Raw genomic sequence first — 25,105 nt, 5'->3', positions numbered from 1 at the left:
TTTCCATTGTAATTCAATATATCTCACTGTATTTTATTATATTTCAATGTATCCTGTTATATTCTATGTATTCATATGTTTTTTTAATTAATATAATTTATGTATTCATATGTATTATATAATATCTTTGAAAATTGTTATGTTTTGGGGGTTTTGTTCCAGTTGTAATCCCATGTTTCACGCCATGAATACAGGCAAATAAACTTCCTTGATTCACACCTATTTTTGCTACTATATTCATGAATACAACAACTTAAATACATCAAATACATCATAAAACCACAAAAAAGTAAATATAATCCGTAATATAGCAAATAGTATCTATAGATGACTAATTATTACTAAAAAATAATACTTTATGAAAATTTCTCTTTACAATAAGGAAAAAGACTAGTTTTTCCATTTCAAAGTGATGGCCAAATAGAATTAGTGACTATTTGACTCTTTGGATTAGGAAACAAAAAGAAATTAACAGTCTTATTAAAGCCAATATTCCGTCTTTTTCAATTTACGCAACATAATTTTCCTAATTAGTCTACTCAATAAAGAATGATTCGATTTTATATTTAAAAAAATTGATTTCACTGAATTTAGTTTAAATTAAAAGTCTTTTACAATCACAAAAAAGTGTTGAAAAATGAAACAAATCCAATCATAGAGCCTGTTTGAATAAGTTTATTTTATATAAAATTTAAGTCAAAATAGCTTTTAACCCATAACTTAGGAATTGTAATTTTTTTTGATTTTGCCTTATTTGTATCATTTTAATTTAAAACAAGTGCTTAAAACACTTTTTTTACTTTATCCAAACACTACAAAATTATAAGCACTTAAAACAAGCCAATCAAAGCAGGCTCATAGTCTCTTAGAAGTTCTTTTTGTTGAAACACTGGTAAAAATATTATTCTTGTCCTTGTTGGCACAATTTTTGGTCGATTTTAAAATGTTGTCCAAGTTTAATTAAAAGAACTTTAAACACTAAATTAATAGTTGTCCACATTTTTGTTTAAAACAAATATAAATCCTAAAGAATTTTGAAACTTTACTTAGAGAGCAAGATTTCGTTTACAATTTCCAAAACTATCACATGCTTTTTGGGTAAGTTGTTCAATTTAAGAAAATACTAGATTCGGATTTAATATGAATTTGCTTTAAATAGGGATATTTTAGATTTAAAAATCGGCAATGCTTGAATAGAATATTTTTATTCAAATTCCTAAATAGTCATATTTTAAAGGAGTAGCATAGCTTCAAGTCCTGCATACCTTAATGGAAAAAAATATGCTGACAAGTACTGCATAAATGAATGACAATGTAGTTCTCATGGCCAATCCCATGTCTGCTACCCAAGGCGATAGGATATGGGATTGCTCCCCTTCGGATACCAAAAGGACAGGAGACAGAAAAGCCTCCACTGTCCTATTGAATGATCATTACACTTTGGGTCATACAAGTACACCAAAAATTTGCCCCAATTCAAAATCAAATCATCACAAACTATATACACAATATTCAAAATGTTAACAACAACAAAACTATAGTGACAGGACAGTTATATTAATCTTCTAGAAAAAATAGGGAAAAACATTAATTAATGATGATTGGCCTCAGAATTGCAGAATTGACAGCAAGGCCTTGAGGGCCATTCAGTCCCGAAAGATGGTGTTCTTTATAATTCATCTCCTCACAGGCCAAATATAATCTATAATTATTAATTAATAAAATGAATTTGAATAATGTATTTCTCATGGCCAATCCCAAGTAGCAATAGCAGAGACTCTGCTCTACAAGGCGATAGGATATGAGATCGCTCCTCTTTGGACAAAAAACAGGATTCTTCCTTTCCCCACAAGGGAGAAAACAAGCCTCAACTGCTAACGCCAACAAAGAGGGCTTGTTCTATGATGATATTTACACACTTTGGGTTATGCGAATATTAAAATAACTCGCCCCAATTATACAGTGTACCATCAGAATAACAGATACTATCCTTGTTGAAATTTGTGTGACAAAATCTGATTAATATAACATAATATTTGTATGACTTAACTATTTCAAAACAATATGAAAAAAATCAAAAATAAATCATTAAAAGTGTAAAGTGAATGTGAGATGAAATTAGTAGACAAGAACCATTAGGAACCCATCTGTGGATTCATCTCAGCGGTTGTCTGGCCGCCGCTGATTAATTCAGCTTTCCCTTTATGCACTGTCGCTTAAGAACCGCACTATTTCATAAATTTAGCGAAGCCCTTTATTAAAGCCAGTGCAATTACATACTAAATTTTGGCTATCTTTGAAAGGAATATTGCAAAAATAAATTGCAGCACTATAGCTTACAGAAAAGGGCGGCCATTGATTTGGGAGAGCAGAATCGGCTACGAAGCAAAACCCTAGATGAATGATGGAAGTTTAGAGGAGAGGGAAGAGAAGGTTTTATAGATGGGGTTCGGTGGATAGGTCTAGCGGCTGCCTTAAAATGGGCTTGTTTTGTTAGATGTGGGCCGGTTTTTCAATTTTAGCCTAATTTGGGGAAATGATATTGTATAATTGCTTTTAAAATAATAGTCAAAAAATATATACTAGTATTTTTTTATAAATATATCTTTTTATATCTTATATAAAAAAATATAAATTTAATATATTTTTCTGACTACCAAATATAAATTTTTTTAGCCGCAAATTAAAAGTGATCTTTGCGGCTGAAATTTGTCACAAAGTGTTTAAAAGAGAAACTATTCAGTTTAGTCTTTAAGAGCAAAAATGCAATAAAAATTAGTCAAATCATGATCTATATCTATCTATCTATACTATATTAAAAACACGAAGGTCCTTAGCGAAATATCGTTCGCTTTTTTTACCCTTTAAAAATAGATTTCACATTGGATAAAATAGTCATTTAATTAATTTCCTAATATTTAGAACTCTAAAATTGGCTAAGATTTTGATTATTAAATCTTTCCTTATTTGTGATAGGTACGTAGTCCTAAATTTTAGGACTTTAATATTAATTAGTATTTTACCATACATATATTTTTTTCCTTGTTTAAACTCCATATATAACGTAACTATAATTATTTTCATATTACTTTTAGTGGATGTAGATTCTATAGAAAAAAGAGTAAACTAGCGTGTGTTTTAATGAAATTAAAGTAATTAATAGATCATGCAACGTTATGCCTAATATTTAAAAGGCATTTAGGATTTTAAATAAGTATTATAACTTTCCCACATTTAGTTTTCGTATAAGTTGTAAAAATATCAACTACAACATTTTGAAATAATACCAAGAAAGCTTTATCATGAATAAAATGTGCAAATATACATGTAAAATAAAGGTTAATACTTTAAAAGATATCACTTTCTTGCACCTAATTATTTTTGTTAAATCTTTATCTTGGACTTGAAAGCCAATTAATATTTTAATTATCTTACATAAATTTATTTTATTTGAATAATGTAACATAATTATAATTCCTTTCATGCTATTATATGTGAACTATAATAGTTCATACTATTATATTTGAACTACTTTTCTCTCCAAACAATATTTTTCTATTTAGTAATTTTTTTGTATAATATCTTTAAAAATTATGCTTAATAATTAAATTAAAATACTAAGATATTATTTAAAAATATAAAAGAGAGAGAGGGAGAGACTAGAAAAGTATTTGGTAACACTAATAATTCTGCAAACACAAATATCCAAAAGTAAACTATCAGATCGATTTTTTATCCCTTAACACAGAATTTATAGTAAATAAAATTATAATTACAGTTAAATATTTAAAATTTGGGTAAACTAATATTAAGAATTTGAATCAATAAAAATAAATTATTTTCGTTAATGTTGATAGCAAATAATTTGAATTAACTAATTAACAAAATAATTCTATCCAATTCCTTTCTAAATTCATCATATTAGTTAAAAAAAATTCAAGTGAAAAAACTCTTAAGATACATAAACCTGTTTCAATAAAAAGAGCATTCGTGGTAAAAGCAATCAGAAAATAAAATATAATCGGTGATAATATAGTATTAAGAGTTAATTAAAATAATTCAAACTTGAAGCAATAAGGATGAAATAATAGTTTCTCATTTTGCATTTGTTACAACAAATGACAGTTCCCTATATTTTCTGAATTGTCGTTAGAGATTTTTTTTTTTGTGATCTTGACCGTTAACACTCATTAGATTTCTCTTCAGTCATGATAAATATTAGAATTCTTCTTTTTTTTATATGTTTTTATCGTGTTTGTATATCTTGGATATATTGAATACAATTATTATGCTAATGTAATAATATTAATTTTTAGTATTAAAAAGTATTGCATTTGTTTTAGTGTGAACTATTATCTTTTTTAATAATTTATGCTTTATTTATTTATTTAATTATTTATTGATGAGCGCGAGGTACACGTACAACGCACGTACAAAAAAACTAGTACTTTATTAAAAACACGAAGGCTCTATCAAAATATCGTTCTCCCTTTCTACATTCGTAAGTGTATTATACGTTGGATATAATTATAATAATTATTTTTTGGGGGAAAAACAAATTGTTGTCTACTTGGATTCAATTTTTTTATACAAGTTTTCCTTATTTATGTTTAGAATTTTATGCTACTAATTAGGATTCATTATACGTTTAAGATTTTGTTGGCAATTAGCTTTTATTAATGTGTCTTTCTTTATTTAGATTTAGGTTCTTTTCTATGTTTAGATATCGGTTCACCAATTTTTTCCGGGAAAATTATGAAACTATTTTTTTTTAGGTCTATTAACGTTGTGTTTTTCATTGCTTATGTTTAGGATTCTTTAGCTTTACCAAAATTGCCGTAGCCTATAGAAGAAAATTAGGTATAGGATTCAACGGAATATCACTGTAGGTTTAGGATTTTTTTTACTTACTAATTTTTATGAACGTGCGTTGCACAACATGTAGACGTTTATTCAATTTTTTTATATACACGAAAAGAATTATATTAAAACAACTGATATGGAAAACGCAACAATCATGTAAATACGAAAAATTAATCTTATTACATTATCATAATACTTGGAAAAAATAATTGGACGTCATCTCTGAAACCTTAAAAGTATCATACTAATCTTAAAAAACATCATCTGAAACTGAAAAAAATCATTAATTTAGTTAAGTTAGTTAGATATATAATATTTGTACTTGTATTTTTTAGAAATTTGCAATGTGATCGTATCTTGCCTACGGCTTTAACATGCTTCTATTTGACCTGCATAATATGAATAGTATATTTGTATTGGTCAAAATCTGATCGCTACGTCAAGCTAATCGACATCCCGTCCAAGCGGCAAGACAGCGAAAGATAACATGGTTTATTCTGTATCATGTGCTCACGATATCCGTCGAGTCGGAAGAAACAACGTTCAGGGGACGACCAAGGCAGACATAGTGTGAAAAAACGTCAAACCAAGTACATAGCAAAAATTTCCAAACTATATACAGTGGGGTTTACATTCGGAGAAGGGGAGGGGGCTTTTCATTTTCTCTCTCTCTCTCTCTTTTTCTCTCCTCTGTAATCTCCATAGTAAAAAGAAGAACGAAGCAATCTCCGAGAGAATATGTAAAATGGTCTCCTCTATTGATTAATAGGAACCACAATGGAAAGTTTCAATAAGATTGGTTACCTTTATTTCATCTTGTGCATCATGTTTCCCAACTAGTTTACTAATCTGGAATTTATTATGTTTAACTAAGATTTACCCATTTATTCTCTTTAATTGATTTCTTCAAAAAGGTTTTAATATCTTTTGAGTCAAACAATTTAGAGCCGTTTGTGGGGATTTCTTACTGAAATTTCCTAGTCTCTTCCAAAACAAAAACCGGAAACACGATTACCCACCAAAAAGAGCGTTAAGGCAAAGCCCAACCCACGCAGGGCAAAAGCGCAACATAGAAGGGGAAAGAGAGATAAATACAGTCACCGAATTCAGAAATCATCGCCCCATCAACCATGGAAACGCTAGGCAAATCGAGCAACGTTATAAACCAACCCTCTTTCACTGGCTCATCGAATCGGGGTAAGAAGAATATCATGTTGACTCACCCTCTACTCTTTGCTTAAACAGGAATACAAGCGCCACGTAGGCGAGCGAGCAAAGAAACATCTCAACCGGAAAGAGTGGGAAGCTGTTACAAAGCAACCGAAGTGTCGCCTACCAACGACATCTCCGGACCGGAAAGCAATAAATTTTTAGACAAGGAAACTCCAATGTACACACGAAACGAACGTGAGCAAAACAACAACATTTCATACCCTCCGACATTACTCTCCGATACAAACAAAATCAAGCGAACTGGGACTCACCCAGGAAGCGCAGAGGTCGAGCAGAACTGGGACTCCCCCAAAGGATACTCGATTCTCCAAAAACTGGGAACAACGACGGGTTAATATTTCGATAAAAGTTCGAAATAACACCCTTAAAGGCCAAGGGTCTTTGCCAAAAAGAAGAGTCCGACCTCGATTAGACAACGACGGGTTAATTTTTCGACAAAAGTTCAAAATAACACCCTTAAAGGCAAAGGGCCTTCGCCAAAAAGAAGAGTCCAACCTTGATCAGACAAGGACGAGTTAATATTTCGACAAAAGTTCGAAATAACACCCTTAAAGGCCAAGGGCCTTCGCCAAAAAGAAGAGTCTGACCTTAATCAGACAACGACGGGTTAATATTTCGGCAAAAGCTCAAAATAACACCCTTAAAAGCCAAGGTCCTTCGCCAAAAAGAAGAGTCTGACCTCGAGCGGACAACGACGGGTTAATATTTCAGCAAAAGATTGAAATAACACCTTTAAAGGCCAATGACCTTCGCCAAAAAAGAAGAGTTCGACCTCGATCGGACAACGACGGGTTAATATTTCGGCAAAAGCTCGAAATAACACCCTTAAAGGCCAAGGGCCTTCACCAAAAAAGAAGAGTCCAACCTCGAGCAGACAACGACGGGTTAATACTTCGACAAAAGCTCGAAATAATACCCTTAAAGGCCAAAGGCCTTCGCCAAAAAAGAAGAGTCCGACCTTGATCGGACAATGACGGGTTAATATTTCGGCAAAAGTTCAAAATAACACCTTTAAAGGCCAAGAGCCTTCGCCAAAAAGAAGAGTCCAACCTCGATCGGACAACGACGGGTTGATATTTCGGCAAAAGCTCGAAATAAACCCTTAAAGGCCAAGGGCCTTCGCCAAAAAAGAAGAGTCCAACCTCGATCGAACAACGACGGATTGATATTTCGGCAAAAGTTCGAAATAACACCCTTAAAGGCCAAGAGACTTTGCCAAAAAGAAGAGTCTGACCTCAATCGGACAATGGCGAGTTAATATTTCGGCAAAAGTTCGAAATAACACCCTTAAAGGCCAAGAACCTTCGCCAAAAAGAAGAGTCCGACCTCGATCGAACAATGACGGGTTAGTATTTCGGCAAAAGTTCGAAATAACACCCTTATAGGCCGAGGGCCTTCGCCAAAAAGAAGAGTCCGACCTCGATCAAATAACGACGGGTTAATATTTCGGCACAAGTTCAAAATAACACCCTTAAAGGCCAAGGGCCTTCGCCAAAAAGAAGAGTCCGACCTCGATCGGACAACGACGAGTTAATATTTCAGCAAAAACTCGAAATAATACCCTTAAAGGCTAAGGGCCTTCGCTAAAAAGAAGAGTCTGACCTCGATCAAACAACGATGGTTTAATATTTCGGCAAAAGTTCGAAATAACACCCTTATAGGCCAATGGCCTTAGCCAAAAAGAAGAGTCCGACCTCGATCAGACAACGACAGGTTAATATTTCGGCAAGAGCTCGAAATAACACCCTTAAAGGCCAAGGACCTTCGCCAAAAATAAGAGTCTAACCTCGATCGGATAACGACGGGTTAATATTTCGACAAAAGTTCAAAATAACACCCTTAAAGGCCAAGGGCCTTCACCAAAAAGAAGAGTCCAACCTCGATCGGACAACGACGGGTTAATATTTCGGTAAAAGCTCGAAATAACGCCCTTAAAGGCCAAGGGCCTTCGCCAAAAAAGAAGAGTCCCACCTCGATCGGACAACGACGGGCTAATATTTCGACAAAAGTTTGAAATAAAACCCTTAAAGGCCAAGGGTCTTCACCAAAAAAGAAGAGTCCAACCTCGATCGGACAACGACGGGTTAATATTTCGAAAAAAGTTCGAAATAACACCCTTAAAGGCCAAAAGCCATCGTCGAGGAGAAAGTTTGAAATATTCCCAAGGCCAAGGGCCGTCAAAAATAGAAAGGGAAAGAAAGACTAGGACTTACAATGTGATAACGCCTCGATATAAGCCCGAAAGTAACACCCCTACAGCTAAGGTTGTTTTATAAAGGAAAAGAAGAAGAAAAGTTCGATACCATTCGAGCTACGACGGGGTAGCATCTCAACACATTCGAAAGCACCATCCCGCCAACGAAATTTGTCATCAAGATCCAATTCAATCCGACTGGCATTAAAGTCCCAAAGAATTAGGGAACTCGTTATGCGAGAATCTACTTCGCACCGAAGTCATGAAAAACAAAAATAGAGAAAAAGTACAAAGCATATAACAATGAAAAATTCCTCTTTATACAAAGTCACTGCACAAACAATCGCAGATTACATACGGCTTGAAGCAATAGTCTAAAAAGGGGGAGAAAAACAACGACAACGAACAAAAAAAGGGGGGGAGGCAAAAAACAGATAAAGACAGCAATTCCTTCACTCGGTGTCATCATCGCCACCATCTTCACCATCATCTCCAAGGATTCGTCCCTTGCCATTCGCGCCCTCATCAGCTTCCAGTGTCGTGGAGTCATACCCACAATTAACACGAGCCTTTCGTGCCTTCGCCGGTGCTCCTTCATATGCGGCCTCGGTAACATTGCCCGCTCCCACAAATTCTTGTATGTATCCCACTGGGCTTCAACATGAACCCAAAGCTCGTGTAAGTGGCGGGAATGACGGCGGAGGAAGACTCAATTTGAGGCAATAGTTTCTCCTTTTAGGCCTCCAGAGCAGTGACCCGATATCCCAAGATCGATGCTTCCCGGTCAATCTCACCAATGCGTTCCTCAAGCCTCACCTCCTTTAGCGTGGTCGTCGCCCTTTCCGATTTCTGCTCGGATTGGAGAACGCGGATAATGTTCTCCAGGGCAACCTCCCTTGCCAAAGTCGAAGACCAGGTACCCTCGATGCTCTCTAACCCGACAACCTTTCTCTCCAACTCATCCAATTTTCCCACCCACTCTGCACTCATCGCCTTGACCTTGATAAGATTCTGATTCATTTCAGACTGTATCGACCCCAGCTTCCCCTGAAGATACTCACACTCTGCAGCAACCCCTTTGCCCAACTCAAGCTCTTCGTCCTTTGCACGAAGTTTCTCCTCGAGTGTGATCTTACTACGAATAGCCTGCATCAATTCATAATCCCCTTTCTCCAACTCCTCGTCAAGAGACCGATCACCAGGGTTTGCCTTCAGCCGCCCGTGCATCTCACGACACTTGTTGCGATAGCGCTGATACTTCTCCAACATCTTTAAGAAAATCTTGGCCCAAATGTCGGCCCAGCGAACACTCTCTATTTCCACCATGTACGTTTGAAAAATGAGAAGATGGGTTAAGACCATATCCCCAGGAAAAACGAGAGAAATATGAAAGAAAAAGCGTAACGTACTCTCAAGACCATAGCGGCCACTTCATGCGACAAATCAATATCGGAAACGTTCCGAAGGGCCGCATTCTCAGTAGTAGAGCACAAAATGTCGAACTGCGGCACCAGATCCTCCATGTCCCCATGAGATTAATATCCGATGAGATCTTAAGAATACGGGACGGGCCTCCCTCATGAACCATCGAGTAGGTAAGACCCTCTTCAAACATCCTAACATCATCAGGGTCGAGGTTCAACTCGGATTCTTAGTCATCGACCATGATGCCCTTTCCTCTTTCGTCAGCCGAGGAGGAAACACGACCATGTATGGAGGACAAAGGCCCATCTGAAACCACAACGGTGGCCTCTGAAATCTGGCTGCCCATCATGGCAGGTTGCTGATCAACGACAGTGGCAGGAATCTCTATCGACGGGGCAGATACAATGGCTGATTCTATCTCCACATGTGGAGTGGTACCAACCCCTGCCCAGATCCTGTCGAGGGAGAATCTTCTTCCAGAAGTATTATAGTTGGAGGAGTTGTCCCGAATTCCATCCGTCGCCTCTTGGACGACCCCTCTTCTTCCTAAGCATGGGGAGATTCACCCGTCAGACGAGCGGCACGAGTCGGAACCTCAGTCTGAGAAATGTCCTTCGCAGGAATAACCACAGCCGTAGATTCAACTAAAGTAGCCCTCGATGAAGACCGAGTAGTAGACGTTGTAGTAGGGCGATCAGACTATGCAGGATGACAGAAAGCTAATGGAGGAGCCTCGCTCTCCGCACTCTCCCTGACATCGACAAACAGCACGTAAGAAACCAAGTAAAAAGAGAGAAAAAATAGCATACAGAAATGACATCTCACCTGTAAGGGGCCCGCATCCATATTTTTCATAAAAGGCTGACCATGTGCAAACCCCCGCCGTATGAGGAAGGATGACACTCACCTACTCGTGGATACCTTCGACAGATAGAGGGGGCAGTTTCGCAGCTGCAGGAATATAACAAGGTTTAGTACTGTAACAGAAAATGGTCGGGCATCTCTCCGACTAAAAAGATAGAAACTTACATGCAAAGTTCCACTTCTCGGGGAATCCCGTTGGATCCTCCATAAGGTGCTCGATCCACACGTAGAAATAATTCTCATAGAAATGACGGTTAGCCCTGTCATCCATCTTCACCACCAGACTCTTCGATCCCTGATGGCGCATGTGAATCATCGTTCCGCGAATGATCTGAGGGCGAATATATTGAGCATGTGCTCAAAAGTGGTCTCACGATCGGCGAGCTCCGCAAACTTGAGCAACATAAGGAACAATTTATACATGTACGACAAAAGTTGAGCGGCGCATACCTTTTAAAAATGGCAGAAATCTATCACCAGGAGAGAGAGAGGAAGTGTGTACCCAATAAGAAAGGGGTAGGCGTAGAATACGCAATACCCGGGGCTGTCAAAATGGACTATGTTGTCCCCTACCGCCGACCGCATTTCAACGTAACAAGGAATTCCCCACCTTGCTTTCAATTCTGCGATTTCCTCCTCTTTTATAACAGGGGGGACAAGTTCCGACTCCTCCCTAGAGGGACTACAGAAGTCGGTCCATGCCTTCACAGGATGAGGCAAGATCTCGGCTACGGACGGGACCTCCTCATCTTTTACACTTCTACTCCTCCGGTTGCTAGAGCATCATTTTCCGGCGCCAGAATTGTGACAGGGAGGTTAGCACGAGAAAAATCACCAGCCATTGTGTTGAATTGGTAAAGTAAAAAGACAAAGAAAAGGAAGGATGAAAGTTTTCAGTCAATTGGGGACAAGTAAAATTTGAAGTATTAGGAAGAAAGTATATTCGCAAAATTCTTTCAAGCAAAAGGAAAAGGAGTGTGTCAATCGAATAAGGTGTTCCTTCTATTTATAAAAGACATAAATTCCCCAAGCACGAAACCCAAGAGTCGTCAATCGAATCTGATAGGGCACGAAACGTTTCAATTTCCTAGGAACGTGTGTCATAAGGGCATCAACCATGAACAACGTTTCAACCCCAAATGACGTTTCAGTTCTGAAATAGCCGCAACGGTCCAAGGATATCGAAAGAACGCCGTCACCTCACTTGAACCTAAGGATCCTAACCAAGGGGTAGGTAGTCAGATTTCTCTCAAATTTGTAACAATCATAATCCGTCTGCCTAGTCCAACAGGGGACGACCTCGACAGACGGAGGGACTAACTGTATTGGTCAAAATCTAACCGCTACGTCAAGCTGACCGATATCACGTCCAAGCGGCAAGGTATCAAAAGACAACACGGTTTATTCCATATCATGTGCTCACGATATCCGTCGAGTCGGAAGAAACAACATTCAAGGGACGACCAAGGCAGACATAGTGTGAAAGAGTGTCAGACCAAGTACATAACAAAAATTCCCTAACTATATATAGTGGGGTAAAACCTTCGGAGAATGGGGCTTTTCATTTTCTCTCTCTCTCTCCCTTTTTCTCTCCTCTGTAATCTCCATAGTAAAAAGAAAAACGAAGCAATCTCCAAGAGAATATGTAAAATGGTCTCCTCTATTGATTAATGGGAGCCACAATGGAAAGTTTCAATAAGATTGATTACCTCTATTTCATTTTGTGCATCATTTTTCCCAACTAGTTTACTGATCTGGAATTTATTATGTTTAACTAAGATTTACTCCTTCATTCTCTTGAATTGATTTATTCAAAAAGGTTCCAATATCTTTTGAGTCAAAACAAACCTTGATAATTGCCCAGTTGCCTCGTCAATTTTCTGTAAGACGCATGCCCAATTTTTATCATAATGATTTATCTTTACATGTGAACGACTGAACATAACTCGTGCAAGGTTGATTTTGAAACCGAAAATAGATGGAGTACTTATGTTTGCATATTTTGACCATAGGTCGAAATTAGATAGCTAAAGTCCACCATTTAGCATAAATACCCGTACAATGAAAATACCATTATACTAATATTATGCACATACCGCTACATACCATAAAGTACCTAAACATTTCTCAGCATCCCTTAAAGCCATCTTTAAAAGTAATAGTACTAGTAACGTTAAAGTTTGTTGCGTCTTTGGAGCTTCGATAATAGGGAGGAACGCTAACAACAACAATAGATTTCCAAAATATTAACTCAAAACCAAAACCAATAGAATTGGATTGAAATCAAATTCCCGAAAATATAACTTATGCAATTTAACTATATGTTTGCTTATATATATATATATATATATATATATATATATATATATATATATATATAGTTTATATGTATTTTGGTCTGAAGTCTCACTTATTCTTTTGCTTGGTTCGTCCTTACAACAAATTGCAACACACTGAACCAAGGATATGTAAGATCTTCCTTACACTATTAGAAATTCGGAAATTAGCGACCAAACTTTTGCAACCAAAATTGGTATGTCCAGATAAGCGATCAAAGTTGGTCGGTAAAGTGGTCAACATGTTGACTGAGCTGGTCAGACTTGTGTAGTCAAAGAAAATTTCACATTAACGACCAACTTTGGTCGGTAATGTGGGATCCAGTTATAAAATTTTAATAGTTATATTATTATTTAAAGTGTTTTATAAAATATAAAGAAATCTTATTTAAAATTACCAGCCAAAGATGGTCGGTTAAGACAGGGGAAGCATTTACCGACCAACTTTGGTTGCTTTTTTTTAATATCTGGAAAATAACCGACCAACTTTGATCGGTTATTAGGTCAACATTGGTCAAAACTTAAATCGCTTTTATATTTACTATCTAAATAATATAAATGTAATCCATTAATACTTTTGTAATACAAGGGATGAATACACTAACATATATATAACATGTTATATATGTAGTTAAAGTAGTACAACGAAGCGTGTTATATATATATATATATATATATAAAAGACGTTTTATTTTTAATATTCAATGATGCATCTAAGTAAGTTATAAGTCGATGAATCAATTTACAAACAGATATATTTGATGATAAATTATATATACTAATTAGGATCTTCATAAGTCTATCAATCCCTAAAAGAACCCGACCCTTATCTATATAGATATAGATATAGGTTAGACGTTTTGTTTTTAATATTCAACGATGCATCTAAGTAAGTTATAAGTCGATGAATCAATTTCAAAACAGATATATTTGATGATAAATTATATATACTAATTAGGATCTTCACAAGTGTGACGACTCGACCGGTTGTTTTAAGAATTTACACCCCGATCCCCTATTAACTGCTTTTCCCGTATTTGTTTCTGCTATTGTGAGTTGCCAGGAGGAATTATTTAGAATTTCGGAGAGTTTTGGGACACTTAGTCCCTAAATGAGAGCTTAAGTTTTGGAAATTTGACCGTAGTGTGAAGATGGACTTGGAATGGAATTTTGATGGTTCTGTTAGCTCCGTTGGGTGATTTCAGGTTTAGGAGCGTGTTCAGATTATGTTTTGGTGGTCCGTAGCTAATTTAGGTTTGAAATGCCGAAAGTTGAATTTTTGAAGTTTCCGGTTCGATAATGAAATTTTGATCCGAGGATCGGAATGGAATTTTGGAAGTTGGAGTATCTCCGTAGTGTTGAATGTGACGTGTGTGCAAAATTTCAGGTCATTCAGACGAGGTTTGACAGGTTTTTTGATCGAAAGCATATTTTGAGAGTTATTGGAGTTCTTAGGCTTGAATCTGATGCTAATTGGTTGATTCGATGTTGTTTGAGGTGTTGTGGAGATTTTCATAAGTTTGGATAGTGGTATATGACTTGTCTGTGTTTTTGGTTGAGGTCCGGGGGGCCTCGGGGTGATTTCGGGTGGTTAACAGGAAGTTTGAAAGTTGGAGTTTGCAGCTGAAGTCTTTGGGCTGCTGTCATAACCGCATCTGCGGTTGAGAGGCCGCAGATGCGACTCCCGTAGATACGGAGTCAAGCCGCAGAAGTGGCCAAGAGGAATGCAAGTAGGAACCGCAGAAGCGGATGTGTTACCACACCTGCGTGACCACAGATGCGACATATGGGTCGCAGGTGCGGAAAAGGAATTTTAAGTGAGAACCGCAGAAGCGGTATCACAGATGCGAAAATTGAGCCGCAGATGCGAATTTGATGGGCAAAAAAATCAAAATTCGAGGGTTTAGTTTCAAAAAAGTCAGAAATTGATTTAGAGCTCGGGAGATGGCGGTTTTGGGAGGAATTTGAAGAGGAAATCAGTGGATTTGGGCCATTTGGAGTCAAGTACTCGTGGCAAGAGCGTGATTTCGGGTTGATTTTGAGCAGGTTCGAGGTAAGTGGCTTGCCTAACCTTGTGTGGGGGACATTCCCCTTAGAATTGGTAGTGTGATAATTGAAATGCCTTGTACGTGAGGTGACAAGTGCGTACTTGTGCTAATTGTTGAAAATCCGGTTTTCACTAAAGTAACTTTAATTGTGTTTTTCCTTTCCTGCTTATACTACTTGAAATTTAAGTATGCTGTTAGCTTAGAGAAGCATGTCTAATTGGCTTAATTGCTTTATTTGCTTAAACTGCTTTATTTGTATTATGTGAAACATGCTAGGTTAGAATTACCTGTTTTACCTTGGTATGAAGTTGAGTTTAATTGAGTATTCCCTATGTTATTGCTGTGTGTTTTACTTTGGGACTACAGGACGGTATCCCGGGAGATCCCCTGTACGTATTTTGATTTGAACTGAAGTGCTAGATATCGAGAGATCCCCAGCACGTGTATTGAGGATACCAAGAGATCCTCGGAATACCAAGAGATCTCTAGCATATATTGAGGATACCAAGAGATCCCTAGTATATATGGAGGATACCAAGAGATCCTCGGGATACCAAGAGATCCCTAGTATATATTGAGGATACCAAGAGATCCTCGGGATACCAAGAGATCCCTGGCATACATTGAGGGTACTAAGAGATTCTCGGGATATTGAGAGATCCCCAGTTATTTTCTTTGTGAAGAGTGGTATTCCTTGTGATTGTTTTGTCTCTGTTTCAGTTGTTATCCTTATTATCCTGTAGAAATTCTTACTGTTAGCTTTCAACTGTATTGCTTCATCTTATACTATTATACCTTATATTTCATTTAATCTCAGTAGGGCCCTGACCTTCCTCGTCACTACCCGACCGAGGTTAGGCTTGACACTTATTGAGTACCGCTGTGGTGTACTCATGCACTTTCTGCGCATGTTTCTCATGTACAGATCCATGTACCTCCACTCAGACTTATCACGCTTGAGACGAGGTGCTTGTAGAGACTCCGAGGTATATCTTCCGCGTCCGCAGACCGAAGAGTCCCTTTCTACTCTCTCTTTTTGTATTAGCCCTTCTATACTTTCGTTTCTTTGATAGATATTGTGGAGTTAGATGCTTGTAGATATTTAGCAGCTTGTGATCATGGGATTCCGGGTTTTGGGAAATGTTGTTAGTTTCGAGAGTTGTTATTGTGTATGTCGAGCGACATTTAAAATACTGTTTTATTTCACTATTTCGGTTTTATCTATTTCTTCCGCAATTTTGTTTATTTTTCGCATTGCTAGGCTTACCTAGTCGTAGAGACTAGGTGCCGTCACGATGGTTCATGGAGGGCGAACCGGGGTCGTGACAACAAGTCTATCAATCCCTAAAAGAACCCGAGCGACCAAACTTTTGCAACCAAAATTGGTCTGTCCAGATAAGCGACCAAAGTTGGTCGGTAAAGGGGAGAAAAAAATATTTTATATTTATTTTAAATAAATTACCAACCAAAGTTGGTCGGTAAAGTGGTCAACAGGTTGACCGAGCTGGTCAGACTTGTGTAGTCAAAGAAAATTTTATATTACCGACCAACTTTGGTCGGTCGTGTGGGACCCTGTTATAAAATTTTAATAGTTATATTATTATTTAAAGTATTTTATAAAATATAAAGAAATCTTACTTAAAATTACCAACCAAAGTTGGTCGGTTAAGACAGGGGAAGCATTTACCGATTAACTTTGGTCGCTTTTTTTTAATATCTGGAAAATAACCGACCAACTTTGGTCGGTTATTAGGTCAACTTTGGTCAAAATTTAAATCCTTTTTATATTTACTATCTAAATAATATAAATGTAATCCGTTAACACTTTTGTAATACAAGGGATGAATATACTAACATATACTATAACGTGCTATATAGGTAGTTAAAGTAGTACAACAAAACGTGTTATATATATATAGGTGAGACATTTAATTTTTAATATTCAACGATGCATCTAAGTAAGTTATAAGTCGATGAATCAATTTACAAACAGATATATTTGATGATAAATTATATATACTAATTAGGATTTTCATAAGTCTATCAATCCTTAAAATAACCCGACCATTATCTATATAGGTATAGATATAGGTCAGACGTTTTGTTTTTAATATTCAACGATGCATCTAAGTAAGTTATAAGTCGATGAATCAATTTTCAAACAGATATATTTTATGATAAATTATATATACTAATTAGGATCTTCACAAGTCTATCAATCCCTAAAAGAACCCGACCCTTTCGGTATATAGATATAGATATAGGTCAGACGTTTTGTTTTAAATATTCAACGATGCATCTGAGTAAGTTATAAGTTGATGAATCAATTTCCAAATAGATATATTTGATGATAAATTATATATACTAATTAGGATCTTCACAAGTCTATCAATCCCTAAAAGACCCCGACCCTTTGGCCTATATCGATTAATCTATGTCATTCATTATTAATGATGAATGATTAATCCATTAACTCTGTTATAATACAAATAATGAATACAGTAACATATACTATAACATGATATATATGTAGTTAAAGTAGCACAACGAAGTGTGTGTGTTATATATACACACACACTAACATATACTATAACAAGCTATATATATAGTTAAAGTACTACAATGAAGTGGTTTTTTTGTGTGTGTATACATATATACACACTTTGATAGCCGTATATATATATATATAAGAACATGAAGCACTAGGAACACAGGGTCGGGTTCTTTTAGGGATTGATAGACTTGTAAATTGATTCATCGACTTATATCTTATTTAGATGCATCGATGTATATTAAAAACAAAACGTCTCGACCTATATCGATTAATATAAAAAACAAAATGTCTCGACCTAAAATAGAATAATATTATATTGGTTTATCAATTGATTAATTATTCGTACGTACGTAGTAATGTATAAGATTGATCATCAATTACAATATAGTTTGTCATGACCCGGATTTTCACCCTCGGGAGTCGTGATGGCACCTACTAGGGAAAGTTAGGCAAACCAATCATTTCAACTATTTACCTTTTTCCCATTTTTTTAATTTTTTAACAGTTATGAATCAACATTATATAAACAGCAGAATTAAATAAGCGGAAGAACAAAATATAACAATTTAAATATTACCAATACAATTCCTTAAACATAGACTACCCAGAACTGGTGTCATAATTTCACAGACTGTCTAGGACTGCTACAAATAAGGGTCCGAAAGATAGATACAATGTTGTCTCTGAAATACATAAAAGAAACAGAATGAAAGGATAGAAGGATTGTGAGCACGTGATTTTTGTTTTTCGCACGACAATTGCTCCAAAAAGAAATAAAAAAATATAATTGGCCCTGCTGTACAAATTTTGGTTTCCTGTGCGGCACCTTGTTGATTTATTTGTGACTTCGGCCCATTTTTATTTATTTACTTTATTAAAACAAAATTCAAAAAATATATGTGTCCTGCATAATTCGAACCGTAATCCGGTCGTTGAATAGAAAATCACGAATGGGCATCTTCGTCCGTGATTTTATTTTGTTTAACTTTACCTGTTTTGAAATATGTTAGTGTGTGTGCAAATAATTGTATTGAGTGTGTGTTTAATTTTAATTTGATTTTTTGGCTTAGTTTTGTTTTAAAATAAATAAGAAAAAAAAAGAAAAAAAATATATTGAAAGGACCCCTTCCCTCCCGGACTTGGGCCAATTTTAACAAAATTGGCCCAAACAAACAGCCCAAAACCCAGGCCTGCCCGGTCCAACACCACCTGATGCCCAGGGAATCCAAACGACGTCGTTTTGGTACAGGTTGATCTGGGCCGTTGATCTCAAATTGATCAACGGCCAAGATCAATTCCCCATAACCCACCAATAAACCCGACCCGTCTCACCCGGACCGACCCCAACCCTTTACCCTTGAAACGACACCGTTCCACTTAAGCTATCAGATCCAGACCGTAGATCTAGATTGATCTAACGGTCGAGATCAATCCACCCATTAACTATATAAGCCTATAACCTTACCCTGCCCCCCCATCAGATACCCCAGCTCCCGTCTTCAACCTCATCCCCATCAAACCCTAGAGCCGCCCCTGTATCCTCCACCATGAAAACCGGCGGCATGGACGCCGGTGACCTTCCCCTTAACACCCTAGAACCCCCTTGCCATCCTGAGCATGAATCCATTAACCCTGTAGTTCGAATCCCTCCCCACCTTCTCGAATCTTCATTTGAAGGTTCGAGTCGAAACTCGATCTACACGGTTCAACCCTAGCTTCACACCAGATACTCCCCAGACCCCCTCGTGACCAAACCATACTTGGTTTGGTCCGAATCTGATCAGGGAAGCCTGAATCCCAGATCTAAGTTTGAAAGGTTTTGTGTCCTTCGTCACTGGTTCATACCGGTTCAACCGAAGAGATTAAGGTCTAATGGACTTCAATCAAAGTGTTTCTCATCTGAGAAACACTTCGATTAAAGTCCATTCAGCCTTAAGAAAGTTTGTCCAAATCCAAGTTCAAACTGTTAAACTTTTCAAGTTTTAAGGTAAGTCTGCTTTCTTTTCCTTTATTTGTTTTTAGTCCGTATGATTTGTTTTAAAAGACTGTTCATATTTGTTTTAATTTTTATCAACTTTTGTTTGTCCACTTTGTTTGAACATCTGTGTTTGTCTGAATCCCTCTCCTCCTATTCTGATACGGCATGCGTATTGGTTGTATTCCAATTTGTACTGACTAACTGATTCCTCGAAGTACCATTCTATTTTAATCAGTATAAGTCGAGTCATGTGTCCCATACTTCTGAATGTCTGATTTTCGGCTACGATTGTGTACGTTAATGCTAATATAGTCGAGTCGACATGAGTCGTCAATTAGTTTCAACTGTCTGAGCATAGCAAATCGATTTGCTTCTGTCGAACATTTTTTGAATCAATTGAGAAACAATTTTGTTTACTTATAGCTGTTGATTTAGATCAGTAATGTAAAAGGGATGTTTGGTTTAAATGCTGAATTGGAGGGCATGTGCACTCTTGCACATCATTTGCATTGTTGCACCTCATGTGCATTGGTGCACCTCATGTGCTTTGTGCACAACCTGTGGCCTGCATAAAGGTCCTTGTTTAATTTTAAAATGGTTTGACAGCATATGCTGTCAACATATCCTACTGCCCATACTTGCTTTTAGTTAAATAAAATGGAAAAGCTAAATCTGCCAGGGAATGATGGGGTTTTTTATACCTAATTAACTAAAGTGGAACTGAAAAAGTTTAAAGGCACATGGGAGGGGTATGGTAATAGTCTGAACAGGCTGTTTAAAAGGGATAGTGTTGATGCCTATAAGAGGGGCAGGTGAGGAGTTTAAGAGGGACGGGGATTTTTCTGAAGGGAGGAGAGACAAAAAAGGGGACTGACTTTTGAAGGTTTAAAAAGAAAAACACACTGTGAAGAGTTTAGGGAGGAGAGCTGGAAATACATACAAATAGATACACATAGACAGAGAGAGTTGAAGGGATAGAGGGGATACAACCAACAATCAGAAGCTTTTTCCTCCTATTATTACTGGGTTTCAGTTGTTAAACCTGTTTCAAATCAATTCTGATTCTTTGAAATTCCAGTTGTGTCTATTAGTCGAGTGTTTTCATTGGTTTACTACTGGTCTGGTCTGTTTGGATTTCTGTTTCTATTCCACTGGGTGTTGCTGCTATTTGGCTATTACTTTCTATTGGCCATATTTGCATCTCTGCACTCGAGCCTGTTTCTTGCTGTATTGTTTTGCCTGCTGCTATTCTGCCCTGTTGCTGTTGGTGCTGTTACTGCTGCTGCATTTGTTCATTGTTACTCTACTGATTGCCCTTTTTCTTCAATTGCAAATATTCCCAGGTACACAACCTTTGAACCTTGTATTGTTGAAAGTTTGAAGTTGAAGCAGAAATAAAGAAATGAACACCATTTTATGTTATAGCATTGGTGTAAAAAGATAGTTCGAATGTTGGTTGGGCCTGTATTCTTACTGTGAACTGCAAATATTCTGTATAAACTAGCATACGTTCTGTTTAAGATGAACTGTTAGATAGCATGGCTCAATAGTAATGACAGTATGACATAGACAACATGTTTTGATTTAGTATACATTCAGTTCAGTATAACACTTGTTTGATTTAGTATGACTGTATAACATAGAGTCATGGTAAGCATTGTATGTATTTTGCCTAGACCACTGAATTGACAAAACTGTGATACTGGGTCCGGGATAAATGTATCCCCAAACAAACTCCCATACAGTCACACTAAGAGTATGGCTATGAATGCCAGTTCTCTTGTCAGTTTATTCGTTCCAATACAGGTTCGATACTGGGTTTCGGTACAGATTCTTCGTTTCGAAATGATGTAATGATTGTTGAGAAAAACTAATAATCATTTTTGAGTTCAATTAGTAGTAATTTTTCCTAATAAAACAGCCGATTTCTTTTATCAATTTCAAATAGGTTAGAGTGTTAAGAATAGAACTTGGAGGTCGTTAAACATAACTCAATATATGTTGTTAGTTTGTTTGCAATCTCACTTAGCGAATTAATAAGCATATTCACTTGTTGAAGACAAAGCATGCGGTAACCCTCACCTCATGAACAATCAATCAGGTAATCAAACAAGTTTAGGTTCGGCAAACATAATAAGGATTCAGTCCGTATTTGTCTAAACCAGCAAAATTCGGCATCATCCTTCCCTTTAAAGATAAATGTAGTAAAAATGTAGTCCTTGTAGGGTACCCTTCTAAAATAATGAGACGAGCCTCGCCGAATCAAAAGGCAAATTGCGGGGCCCTCAATAATTGGTCATAATAAATACTTAGAATTTGGGACGGGCTGTTTAGTGAATTCCACTGCCCTCCCCGAAGACAATAACGCGTTAGATTCTTTAGGCGCGACTTAATCAAATTACATTCTTAAATTCGGGTGCGCATTTATGTGACCCAAATTCAAATCTCAACGGAGTCGAAATGTGTTAACAACTACGGGTGCATTGATTGTGACGTGGTTCGAGATACATTTTCACGACGTTGCAATTCTATAAAAATAAATGATAATAATAAAAGCGGTTAAAACTTAATAAAAGCACATAAGTCACAACATGTATTTAAATCAGATATTTAGCCATTATAACAATTTAAGCGACCGTGCTAGAACCACGGGATTCGAGGGTGCCTAACACCTTCCCTCGGGTCAACAGAATTCCTTACTTAGAATTTCTGGTTCGCAGACTTCATTTGGAAAAGTCGAAAATTTCCTCGATTTGGGATTCAAGATAAACCGGTGACTTGGGACACCAAAAGCCAAACCTTTCCCAAGTGGCGACTCTGAATTAAATAAATAATCCCATTTCGAATATTGTCACTTAAATTGGAAAAACTCCACCCGCGCATTTTAACCCTTCGGGGCGGGGCGCGCAAAAAGGAGGTGTGACAGCTCTGGCGACTCCACTGGGGAAAAACCCAGAACCACTGGTTCAGGGTTCAAGAATTCGAGCTTAGAATAATTGTTATATTTGGCTTTATTATCTGATCTTTATTACATATTTTTGCATAACGTGCTAAATGTTGTCTTTTACCGCTTTGATATTATCTGAACTGTATATAAACTGTGCCGAAACCCTTCTCTCTTCACCTCCGGGGAGAAGCTCGCTGGTCGAGACTCCCTATTCTGTTAGTGTCAATACCCGAAATAAGAAAGAGGACGGATAAGTTACGAAGCCGGACGGCCTTTTGGTTCCCGGTAAGTTGCCCCTCCTCGACTCGAGTTGTCCGCTCGGGTACACAGTCTAGAACAAATACCAAGGTTTAAACCTAGTATAACTCGACTTCATGCCGGATCCCTAGTAGGAACGCTTATTTGCATCATGTTGCATTTGACTTAGGGGACTCAACACAGGGGTTGGGTCCGTCTAGGACAAGCAACCAGAAATGAAAAGGCCACCCTGCTGCATCTTATTTGTTTTGCGCATTTATTTGCTTCGGTTCCGCATGTTGATCGGTTTCTAAAAAAAAAAAAAAAAAAAATAGCAGCGTAGGGAGATAATTACTTATTTTGGAAAAATAAAACCAATGTCCAAGTAGTGTCGAAACCTCGTCGGAATTTTTCTAAAAAAAAAGAATAAAACCAAAAGTTGCCTTTTAGTCTGATTAAAAAAAAACATATAAAAATTTGTTTCTTTTCTTTTAAGAAAAAAAGAGGGTATTTATTTCAAAAAAAAAATGGAAAACTCATAATTCAAAAAAAATGTGTTGTTTCTTTTGTAATACCCTTTTATAAATTCGGACTAATTGTCCAAATATTGCAAAAAAAAAAACAAAAAATTTAGTATTTATCTTTCTCCAAAAACAATAAAAATGCTTATTCTTGATTACTAGGTTTATTTGATTTTCTCTATTCGCGATATGACTAAACTACGCCGGTTTGATTCTCGCACGGGGTGAGATACGTAGGCAACCCTCGGCGGGTCCAACCTCCCATTTTCAAAAAATCTAGATAATTTTAATTTTTTGAGTCTAATAAAGTTTATCGCCTTAAATAAATGTGCAGGATGAGCACGATACAAAATGAATCGTTTTCAATAATGACCAAGATCCCTTTTGAGTTGCGATTATGGTGGAACGACTTAGGCAAAGAAGGGCAAGGCAAAGTGAGGAAATATCTGAAAAATCTCCCGGATTTACTAGACATTCAGCCTCGGGGTGATATTATCAGATCATTGGTCACTTACTGGGACTCGGCGCACAATGTATTCCATTTTTCAGACTTCGAACTCACCCCGACGCTGGAGGAAATAGCGGGATACATTGGGGGTGATGAAGCTCCGTTAAGGTTCAAGTACTTGATTGCACCTAGAGCCGTCACGGTACACCGATTTTTGGACTTTCTGAAAATACCCCGAACATTTCACCATCCAGATCTTGCCAAAGGCTTCTGCAGTCTCCATCTCATGTATGCTAGATACGGTCATGAGGGTGGGTTCAATAAGCCGGATTTCAAACTATGTAGTAAAGGCAACCGGCAAAAATGGGACGAACACAGGCAATTGGCTTTCATGACGGCTTTCTTAGGTCTTATAGTGTTCCCAAGGAAGGACGGCAACATCGATCTAAGAATAACTGGGGTTGTCAGTACTTTGCTTACCCAAGATAAAAGTACTCTGGCGCCTATGATTATGGCTGACATTTTCCAGGCTCTCACTGTTTGTCGAGCCAGGGGTGACTTCTTCGAAGGATGTAACCTACTGTTGCAAGTATGGATGACCGATCATTTATGTCATCGCTCCTCACTTGTGGGTTATGGTTCGCCAGAGAAAACTTGTATTGGAGAATTCTACAGTCTATTTTGAGTCTAGGTTCATTTTCCAAGTTTGCTTTTTCTTTTGCAGAATGTAGCTTGTAATAGAACATTTCAACAATGAAGAGGTTGTTTCTTTTACGTCCATTTGTGTTTTTCGAACTACGTAATGATCTGATTCACGTAGGCATCGTGATACGTAGGCAATCCTCATCGGATCCGGTCGCGTTTCTTTTACTACAAAAATAAAAAAGGATATATATGTATATATATATATAATAAATAAAATAAAAGGAAAACAAAAGAGAAAAGAAAAGAAAAAAAAGGGGGAAAAACTAGTAAGAGAAAAAATGCCGGAATGACTCATGCTATCGTAGCAAACATATAGTAATCCACTTAACTGTATAGGTGCATCATGCCCAACGTGAGATTAACTATCTATTATTTGCTGCAGAATTAACCGTGCGTTTGTCATTGAGCATTTTTCCCAGGGTTTTTGAAAAGACGGTTGGTTTGGTGAAAGTCTGGCCTCGCACTCATACTTCACGAGATCAAGGAAAGGTGTTCAACTACCTATTGTTAGGACCAGAAGCAGTACTCACACTTACTTCACCAGGTCAAAAGGAAGTGTGGAAATGTCTTCGGAAATTCCATTGCAAACAGTCCCCGTCTCTGAGGAGAGCTCAATCTCAGCCGTCCTCACACCTGAATCCGCAACTGCGGAGGAAAATAGGATCCTACGGCTCCGCATGTTGGAAATGCTGGATGACTGGAACAATGGGAAAGAGCCGCCAAGTGTCGTCCCCGGATTCCCTGAACTATTC

The 25,105-nt window shown here is 37.2% G+C and overlaps 2 non-coding genes across 2 annotated transcripts; both read right to left on the bottom strand.

Annotated features, from left to right (window-relative positions):
- Nucleotides 1-1,602: 1,602 nt before the first annotated feature.
- LOC138880585 (small nucleolar RNA SNORD96 family) lies at nt 1,603-1,694 on the bottom strand. The gene has a single exon (XR_011403314.1). It is a non-coding gene; the product is annotated as a small nucleolar RNA SNORD96 family (small nucleolar RNA).
- Nucleotides 1,695-2,103: 409 nt separating this feature from the next.
- Nucleotides 2,104-2,272, bottom strand: LOC138880573 (small nucleolar RNA snoR143). The gene has a single exon (XR_011403307.1). It is a non-coding gene; the product is annotated as a small nucleolar RNA snoR143 (small nucleolar RNA).
- Between the last annotated feature and the right edge of the window lie 22,833 nt (nt 2,273-25,105).

The sequence above is a fragment of the Nicotiana sylvestris genome, chromosome 10 (genome assembly GCF_000393655.2).
Source record: "Nicotiana sylvestris chromosome 10, ASM39365v2, whole genome shotgun sequence".
In the NCBI taxonomy this organism is placed as follows: Eukaryota; Viridiplantae; Streptophyta; class Magnoliopsida; order Solanales; family Solanaceae; genus Nicotiana; species Nicotiana sylvestris.
Note: the sequence above shows the minus strand (reverse complement) of the source record. Positions and strands in the feature narration are given on the sequence as shown.